At 58.7% G+C, this 9591-nt stretch overlaps 1 protein-coding gene across 1 annotated transcript in view; it reads left to right on the forward strand.

The window, feature by feature from the left end:
• ST3GAL4 (ST3 beta-galactoside alpha-2,3-sialyltransferase 4) overlaps window positions 1-9591 on the forward strand; it is a 56210-nt gene that overhangs the window by 4968 nt on the left and 41651 nt on the right. The gene's annotated exons all lie outside the window — the stretch shown is intronic.

The following is a 9591-nucleotide window of genomic DNA, read 5'->3' on the forward strand; positions in this document are numbered from 1 at the left end:
TGGACAGGCTCTGCTGGGGCCGCCTGTGTGCAGGAGACCCAAGGTCGCCAAGCAGAGCCCAAGTGTGGGGGTCGCTAGCTGCAGGCTGTCTGTGCCCGACACCAGTCCACATTCCTGGGGGTCTTTGGGCCTAGGATACTGTGTCTGGGACCTGCCCGGGTGGTGGGCAGTGGGGAGGGATGGGGTTGGGGTGGAGTTCAGTCCCGGGTAGAGTCTCTGGGCTCAGTTGTCAGTGCTGGGTGCCCCCTGGGGCCTCTGCTGGCTGGGACCTCCATTGCCAGTCTTGGGGGAGGCTCTGCCTGGGCCATCCCTGAGGCCTCATCTACTGCCGTTGCTCCCCTGTCCCCCAGACTGGGTCCTGAGCCAGGGTAGAGGGCTCCCGCCAGAGGGCTGGGGCTGCAGACAGTGTCGGGGGGCTCAGTTGTGCCCATCTGACCTCCTGACCACCCACAGGCTGGCACACCCTCTCGCTTCTCAGGGCAGCCTGTGCTATCCATCCCCTGGGGTGGGGTGGGGGGTGGAGGCACAGTGTGGAAGCCAAGTTTAGGCAGACTTATTCTCTGCGGAACCTAGGGAACGGGCCTGGCACGGCTAAGGTGGCACAGAGGCACAAAGCAAAGCCACTCTCTCCTGAGCTGTGGTCTGCCGCCCGCCCTGTCTAGACCACCGCCCTGGCATCTTTTAGGGGGAGTGGTGGGGAGGAATCGTTAAGGTGCTGAGTGCCATGGAAGTTACCTGCACAGAGGCACAGGTATGTGAGTATTTGCTGTTAGCAGCATTTCTCCCACACTCTCCAACAAGACTCTCCAAAGGCTGCCCATAAGTCTAGAGAGGTTGCATGCGAGGTGCCAGCTGCTTCGGGCCTAGAAATGAACTTCTGGGGCTTCTCTTTGCTGGGAGCTAATCGGCGAATACCCCCTGCCTGAGTTGACATGGCTCAGGTCCCTCTGGCCTGTACCTGGCTTGGTTTGAGTCTCCACTTCGAGCTTCTTTGTGCCCCATCCCTCAGCATCTGTGCGCTGGGCAGGAGATCTAAGGCTGTCCCCTGGGCCCTGGGCCTCCCTCCCAGCACCTGAAGGAGAGCCAGGAGCCTGGACCTTCCCCCCAGAGCCCAGGTCACCAGGGGTTCAGAGGGGAGGGTGGATGGTAGGAGTTAGAAAGTAGCCTGGGGTCTCGTGTTAGACCTGGGGGCTGAGCAGCGTCCGTGGCTTGGCAGTGGGCTGCTGCTTGGTGCCATAGCGTCCCTTGCCCGTGAGTGGAGGCCCAGGCCGAGGCCAAGCCTTCTGACTGATTTCCCTTTCGTCCTTCACCCACTTCCCTTCCCAAAGCAGTGACTCACTCCCACTCCTCAGAAACAGACTTCTTTGGCCCCTCCACCCTTCCAGCCCTTTTAGATTCCTAGGATCCAGTTTTCTGGTTTAGAACTGAGAATCTGCTCCTCTTAGAACTGTACCAAATCCTAGAAAGGGAGGGCTTCCCTGGTGGCTCTGCCTGCAAGAGAGGAGACAGTCAAGACTCTGCAATACAGGAGACCTGAGTTCCATCCTTGCGTTCGGAAGATCCCCTGGAGGAGGAAATGACAACCCACTCCAGTATCCTTGCCTGGAGAATTCCACGGACAGAGGAGCTTGGCAGGCTACAGTCCATGCGGTCTCAAAGAGTCGGGCACGACTGAGTGACTGACACTTAACACTTTCTTCCTCGCTTTTCTACAGCTGGGGCCAGACCTCCCTTCCTGGGCCCTGTGATTATCGGTGGTTTACCCACACTGGCCCGGCATCTACCTTGCACTGTGTGCCCACCCAGGCCCTTTGTGGGTGCATTGTCTGGGTGGACTCCTCCACTCAGAGCGGCTCAACAGTTTGGCCTCTCTGTCATGGAGAAGGGGTTCCTCCTCCTTGCAGTGATACACCATGATCCCAGCCCATGAAGATGGGGTGGGCACCTCCAGTCTCCTGAAAGGGATCCTTCAGATCAGTGTCCCAGAGGGTCCCAGAGACTGAGAACCAGACCTACAGCTTGTGACAGCCACCAGAACCCAGCTGAGTTCCCAGGCTCCGGGGTTTGGACCGTGGGTGCTAGGGAGCAGGGCAGTCAGGTAAGGGGACACCGAGAAAATGTACAGGGCCTGACCCTCCCCCACCCCCCTGACTCCTCAACTGCCTGGGGGTACGCATTCTTCTGCAGGAACTAGCTAGCTTCTCATACCTCTCCATCTCAGGTCCTTCTCCACTCTTGTCCTTTTGGTTTCCTTGAGGAAGTGCCTAGGGCGGGCAGATTTGGGTGCCTGTAGTCATTAATTCCCCTCTCTCGTTGGTCACCCTTTCCTGGAGGTGCTCAGCACTTGTGCACGCTTGTTCTGAGTGTGCCAGGAGGGGCTGCTGGCCACGCCTGGACTCCAGTTCACTCCTGACCTGTACCACAATCCGTGTGTGTGTGTGTGTGTGTGTGTATGTGTGTGTGTGAGACGTCCTTTATTCTACAGACGGAGGAAGTGGTCAAATGTTTGCTACAAGTGGGAGCAGCTGTAGTGATGCCTGGGCCCCAGGCAGGTGTGGCGGGCCTCTGACTGGTGCCCCTGAGGCCCACAGAGGGGGAAACTCTGCCAGGGGCTGCCCCGTGTTGATTGCTCTTCAGATGAGGAAGGCCATCCTGAGCTGCAGGTTTTCTTTCAGTCTTGGCCCCTTGCCTGGGACCAGTAGCCCTGCAGCCAGATGATTGCCCTATTTCTGCCACTTCTACCCCCTGCAAAGCCACCCTGCAGAGACACAATGTGATTGTTCTAGAATTTGAAGCCCTGGCTTCTGCCCCAAGCCCAGCAGGGAGGAGGGTGCTGCTGCGGGGGGTTGGAGGCGGTGTCCACTTAGACCTCGAGGGTGGGCAAGGCCTGGTGCCGCTTCCCTCCTAAGCCTGAGTGGGTTGGGGACTCTGGGATCTTGCTCTCCTGTGGAGGGTGGGGAGCATGGTTGCTAGAAAGAGGACAGGAGGCTGTTTGCAGAGTGTTGGGTTGGCTCACTGTTGTTTCTGCCGTGGGTCCAAACCCTCCACCAGGGTGCGGGCTCCAGGGCCTTCGGTGATGCTCCTGCGTCCATGGTCTGCCCTGTGTCCTCCACCGGGGCAGCCTTCACAAATACCTGGCCTTCTAGTAAAAAGGGACTTAGCGAATAACAAAAGTGGTTACAATTTACCTATCAAGCGCTTATTAAAAGCCTGGCCCAGTAAACCTCTAAAAAAAAAACCAAAACTGTGCTGTTCACTTATTTACATTGCTTCGTGTGACCCTTTCATGAAGCCCATTTGTAAATGAAGACAGGGAGGCGTGGGAAGAATAGACCACTTGGCCAAGGTCACACAGCTCCTAAGCAGCTGAGCTGGGACTCTGCCTGCGTCCAAAATCTTGTGCTTTTCAACCCAGTTCTTTACTGTTCCCCAAGCTTGTCTTACCTTTCCCTGAGATCTGTGAAGAAGATGCATCTCGGATACGCAAAAGGGTTTGCTCAAGGCTACAGGGTGTTGGTGACCAAGGGGGACACGGCCCTCCTGATTCGCAGTCCAGAACTCTGTACGGCCCTGAACCCCACATCTGACCCAGCTGGTCCTGGGCTTCCGAACCCTTGCCTCTCTCACCTGGGCAGGGCCGGGTTCCCCTTCCTCCCTCCCTGCTCCTGCAGCCCCTCCCAGCCCCTGCCAGCACCCACCTCTCCTGCTTTCCCGCCGGTAATTGCTTCCATCTGGCCTGCCCGCCCGCTCCTATTCCTTGGAAATGCGGCTCCCTCGCTGCTGCCCACAAGGCCTCATCCGGCAACAGCGGCGACATGTGGGGATGGGGAGGGGTCCTCTGGGGTCTGAGCTCGGGGACCTGCCTTGGCAGCTGCTCCTGACACCCCCAGATTCCTGCAGGGCCGTGGCGCCTTTGTTCCAGGGTGCTCCTGGACCCCGTCCTGGGCTGGCTCAAGACCAGAGAGGATCTTCAAAGATCCACATCCTTTTTGCTTCTTAGAGGTTGCTCCAATCAGGCAGAGGGAGGCCTGGTTGGCAGGGTTAGCAGGAGAGAAGTGGGGGTGGCGGGGCTGTGCCCCGGGGACCCATTGCTCAAAGGTTACAGGAAGGGAACAGTGGCAGATGGGCAATGGCAGGGACCCAGAGACCTGGGAGCTCTGGGCAGGTGAGAATGGAGCCGGCTCGTTTCCTTGGGTTCTGAGCAAGTGACTCAGAGCCAGCAAAACTAGAGATGAAGCTTCGTCCTTTGTCGTGATGAAAAATAAAACTGGCACATTTAACAATGCTTCCAGCGCTCTGTGGGCTCCCTTGCCTAGGGAGGGGAGGGAACAAGGTCTTCAGTGTGGCCATCTGGAGATTCCAGGAAGAAGACTCTGCCTGGGGGTGGGTGGGGAACGGGCCGTGTCACTGATAATGTTCAACCGTGACGTGACCCTGACAGGGATGGTCCCCAGGCGATACAGGCATGGGAGGGGCGTGTTTGTGGTGTGAATGGGTTTGAAAACTTTCAAGGCGTTTTCCTCCCTGACTCTTGAGTGGTTTCGTGTAAGTTCCAGAAACCTGTCGTGTTCTTTGCCGTGTTATTCTTGCCTGGCGTGGTGTCTAACATAATAAATGCTTGGGAAATATTTGTTTGATGAGTGGATGGAGAATATAGATTGGATATGACCTTGTCTTCACCGTGTCCCTGCTCCGTTTCCCCCTTTTCTTAGGGTGAGGGCTTCCCAGGTGGAGCCAGTGGTAAAGAATCCACCTGCCCATGCAGGATATGCAGGAGACATGAGTTCCATCCCTGGGTCGGGGAGATCCCCTGAAGAGGAAATGGCCGCCCACTCCAGTCTTCTTGCCTGGACAATCCCATGGGCAGAGGAACCTGGCTGGCTGCAGTCTGTAGGGTCGCAAAGTGTCGGATTCGACTGTGCGCGCACACACTTTCTTGGGGTCAAGGGAGAAGAGTTTCGCCTTTGACAGGCCGTTGAGGACCTGGCCCAACAGCCTATTCAGACCTGGGAGAGGCAAGCAGGAGAGGCAAGACCTGGGATGAGCAGGAAGCTGCCCCTCAGGGGGGCCTCCCCTCTGTGCCCCCACACCAGGGCCAGCTGGTCACCTTCTTGCTCCCATCCCCCTTCTCAGCCCTGCCTTCAGGTCCTTGCACAGACTGGTCCTAACCTCCCTTCCTGCCTGACACTTTATTTGGGTCCAAGAAAAGCGCCCCTGGAATGGAACCCTCTAGGGTCTCATGTCAGGAGTAAGGGCTTGGGAGGGGGTTCACCCCCATTTTTGCTTCAACCCAAACAACTCCACTTATTCCTTCTACATATTGGAGTCCCATATAAAATTGCATTTGAAAGTGGGACAGAGGGTGTCTTAACTTAAAACTCTTTTTATTCGAAAACCCGCATTGGGTTCCAGCAGGACTGTCCTTACCTCCCGGCCACGTGTCCATGCCCTCAGCTCTGGCCTCTGCTTCCGCTGGCCCCTGACAGTGACTTGGGTGCCAGTGGCAGCCCCCTTCCTAGATTGCAGTGTCCTTCAGCATCCAATGTGAGCCCATCCTGAGGCTTCCCTGATGGCCCTGCACACCCCTCGCGTCCTAACTCGAGGTCTGGCTCTATAAATGCTGGCTGGTGCGCTTTCTGTGATTCAGGGTGGGGCCCAGAGACTGAAGAGCACTTTCTTTGGGGACCAAGAATCTGGGCAGGTGGGCTCTGTCTTCTGTGTCTGGAAGGAAGGTCGAGTGCCTATGTGTGTGTTGGAGTCAGTTCCTGTGTATTCCCAGCATTTATTCCGGGGTGTGTTTGGACAGGGATTCACGTGTTTGAGCTCAGAGATGTGTTTGTAGGTTTTGACACAGAGTGGACCAGAGCAGAGCAGAGCTCACCCGAGAAAGAACTCAGAGTATATTCTGGGTGCCTCCCGGCTCTGGGGTGGGGATGGGGCTGTGGGGTCTCAGATCTGCCTCCTTGTTTCCCCATAGAGGCTTCAGGAGCCCCTGGCCAGGGAGACTCTGGGTCATATGTGATGGGCTGAGCATTAGCCCCCCTCCCAGCAGTTCCACCTGCTCTTCACTGGTCCTACCGGAGAGGGATCACTGCTGAGACTGGGATTGCAGAGGGCGGTCTACACATTCCCCAGCAACACCTAGAAGTCTGACAGCCCATCCCTTTCCTCATTGGTGACCTTTACTTCGAGAGCGCGTATCCGATAACATCCCAGGGCCTGGGGTCCGGCTCTGTAAATGCTGGCAGGTGCACTTTCTGTGATTCAGGGTGGGGCCCAGAGACTGAAGAGCACCTCTTTGGGGGCCAGAAAGCCAGGCAGGTGCTCTCTGTCTTGTCTGTCTGCCTCCGGCTGTGTGATCTTTGGCATGTCTGGAGCTCTGATTCTCCACGAGCACATCTGATAACAGGGCTCACAGTGCAGTGCACGGGATTGGTCACGCAGCACAGATGATAGACGTGAGCTGGGGAGGCCTCAGAGGTCCAGGCTGATGTTAGACTGACTCACGGAGTGCAGATGATAGACGTGAGCTGGGGAGGCCTCAGAGGTCTAGACTGATGTTTGACTCTAGGGCAGGACCTTCGACCGCCTGACTTCCCGTTGCATCCCCGGCACCAGGCTGGCACACAGTAGCCTCTCAGTAACTCCTTTTTGCAAAGGTGGGAGCTGAGACTCAGAAAAGGAACTCACTGTTCCAGGTCACAGAAGGACTCTTGCCCCAGGCAGGAGCTACCTCTCCTGTGCACCCACTGCCCCCATCTCTCCTTTCTCTGAGGTCCTGGTTTATCTTCTAGGCTCCAAAGATGTAGGATTGTTGAGGCTGAAACCCCCGGGGCATGGCTGATGGGGGCGCTGGCTGGGCTGGGACCAGTTCTCTGGAAATGCCCCCACCCTGTCCTACTGATCGTGGACCACCTATCTGGCTCAGAGGGTGTGGGAGGGCTGCCAGGGGGCATCCTCTCAGGCTGGGTGGGCTCTTCTCTCACTTCTCCTTTATGCTAAGTCGTGTCCCGCTCTTGGCGACCCCATGGATGGTAGCCTGCCAGGCTCTTCTGTCCACGGGATTTTCCAGGATATGAATATTGGAGTGGGTTGCTGTGTCCTCTTTTCCTTTAGTCCCGTCTTTGGTCCTTTTCCTGTTTCTCTCCTTTTTCTGAGCCCCCCACGCTGCCACCGCCTTCCTTCCCTCCTCCTTCTGATTTCTTTCCCCTTCTTCTCCAACCACCCCTCTTCCTTTGTATCTGCCTTCCCTTCTTTCCCTTGCCCCTCTGCCCCCGCCCCACCACAGGTCTTGGCACCCACACCGTTCTGCTTAATGTGGCAGCTGGACTTCGGGTGGGCCGGGTGGGCGCCCTGCAGGCCGTGGAGACTCCGGAGGGCCTTCTCCTTGGCAGCCCCAGCGTTTGACTGAGATGGCTCGTCCACAGTTGCATTTGGTGAAGTGCTAGGGCCTGCCGCCCCCAAGTGCCGATGCTCTCATCTTAGCTTAGCTTCCTGGGCCCTCACCTGCCTCCTTGGACATCTTCCTGGGCGGGAAGGCAGGCTCTCATCCTGGACCTACAGGGTCTGCCAAGAAACGCTGGCTGGTGGAGCTTCTCTGGCCTCTGACCTCTGCCCCCCACCCTCTTCTCTCCAGAGCACAAAGGCTTTTCCCCAGAGGTACCTGGGGTGGCAGAGGCTGGTCAGAGCAGAGAGGAGAGTTCTGCTCAGATGCCTTTCAGGTGAGCACAGATGAGTGTGTCCATGGGTTGTGCGCCCGACAGAACGCAGGCCCGCATCCATGGGCGGACGAGAATAGCGTGCAGTGGTATCGGTCTGGGCGCCCCCTTAGGCCTTCACGGTGCAGCCCTGTCCCAGCCCTGAGCTCTCCTCTCTGGGCTTTGGGCCCCTGGCTTTGTACCCAGGCTCTGCTCTGTCTTGAGGGCCAACTGGTCCCCTGCTGTGGTCCCACGCAATGGTGACTGATCCCCGGCCACCCTTTCAGCTGCCTGGGGGCCCTGGGGCCAGCATTCGCCCCCTACCCTCCAAAAGGGAGGCGTGCGGGGGCTTCCTGCCCGGTGTCTCACCCCTGCCAAGGCGGAGGGAATGGGGAACAGCTGCGCTGGCCGTTCCCGGCTCCGTATGGATTTGGTTTGACAACAAAGCTCCCTCTGTGTGTTCCCGGGCCCCTTACATAACCGGGGCGGGGGAGGCAGGCAGGAGGAGTTGGGGACAAGGAGACACCAGGATGGGGCGGCTGGAAAGGGGACAAGGACTGGGAGGAGAGGGGAGGCGAGCGTGAGAGACCGGCTGTCGAGGAGGTAGATAGGAGCGTGGAGGGAGGGGAGGCGCTTAGCTCAACCCCATGGTTCCACTTCTTGCCTCCCAGGGTGGGAAGAAGATCAGTTTCCAGGTCCTCTGCCTTTGTCCTGTGGATGCCTTGTCTTCCTTGCTGAAGCCCCCAGCTGTCAGCCCAGGACCTGCAGAGGAGGGGAGTGGAGCACGGGGGTGGGATGGGGCCTGGGCCTGAGAGGTGTCCTCACCTGACCTGGTTGCTGATCACTTTCCCTAAAGATGGGAGTCCGTCTTCCAGGACCTGGGCCTGGGGAGCCCCCTCCGGCTACTCTCTCTGTGGTGGTGCTGAGGGGCTCTGACCCTGTCGGGGAGGGGAGCCCAGGCCTCCCAGGTCCAGGCCCTCAGCCCCTTCAGAGGCTGGTGGCCCTGCACCCTGCCTCCATCAATAATCAGACCCTCTCTGCTCCCTGTGGCTGTCCCTGCAGCTATCCAAATAGATTAAGAGGAAAATGTTCCCTTTCTAGAACAGCTGGACTGACAGGCTGGGAAGGCCAGGTGGGCTGGCCAGGCTTGGGTGTGTCCCGGGACCCTGATCCTGACAGCTCCTAGGCAGAATGAGGGCTCTCGGAAGAGGCTGGATGGGGCCTCCCACTTGGAGACAGGGCCAGGGCCCCGCAGAGGCTGGCCTCCTGGGCCTTCTCGGGGTCGGCGATTCCTCCGTGCCTCGGTTGCTCCAAGTCGCCTTATGGCCCCAGCTTCCTTGGAAGGAGCCTCGGGTGTGAGCTGGCCCTGAGGGGTTGCTCGTGCACAGGCCACCCTTCCAGCCTGAGTACAAGGACGACTCTTAAAAGGGCAGAGGGGAGGAGCTGCTGGCAGAGCCCGGAGTTTTCCTGGGCTCGAGAGCACCCAGCGGTCTGGCTCGTGGCTTGACCCTGGGCACCAGCCTCCATTAGATTTAGGGTGCCCGCCCAGGGGCGTCCCGTGGGACCCTGGGCCAGCAGCTCTGGGGAGAGGCGGTGTGGGCGAGGCACAAACCGGCCGAGCAAGCCCGAGACTCTGGAATCCTCAGTCCCCAGGCCCTGACTGCCCGAGTCTTGCCCTCCTCCACCCCCAGGACTGGGTGCCAGGTTGAGCGTGGAATTGCTCGTGCCTTAGGGCTTGAGCCCACAAGGGCTCGAATGGGGCAGGAGGTGGGTAGGGGAGTGTCCTGAATTTGTGTGCGGGCGGATGAAGATTAGCTGCAGGTGCAGAGAGGCTGGGACAGGCCAGGAGGGTGGTGAGTGAGCACGAGGGGCTGGCGGGGGCATCCTCCGGGGC

Source organism: Bison bison, unplaced genomic scaffold (assembly GCF_000754665.1).
Source record: "Bison bison bison isolate TAMUID 2011002044 unplaced genomic scaffold, Bison_UMD1.0 scf7180017864506, whole genome shotgun sequence".
Taxonomy (NCBI): domain Eukaryota; kingdom Metazoa; phylum Chordata; class Mammalia; order Artiodactyla; family Bovidae; genus Bison; species Bison bison.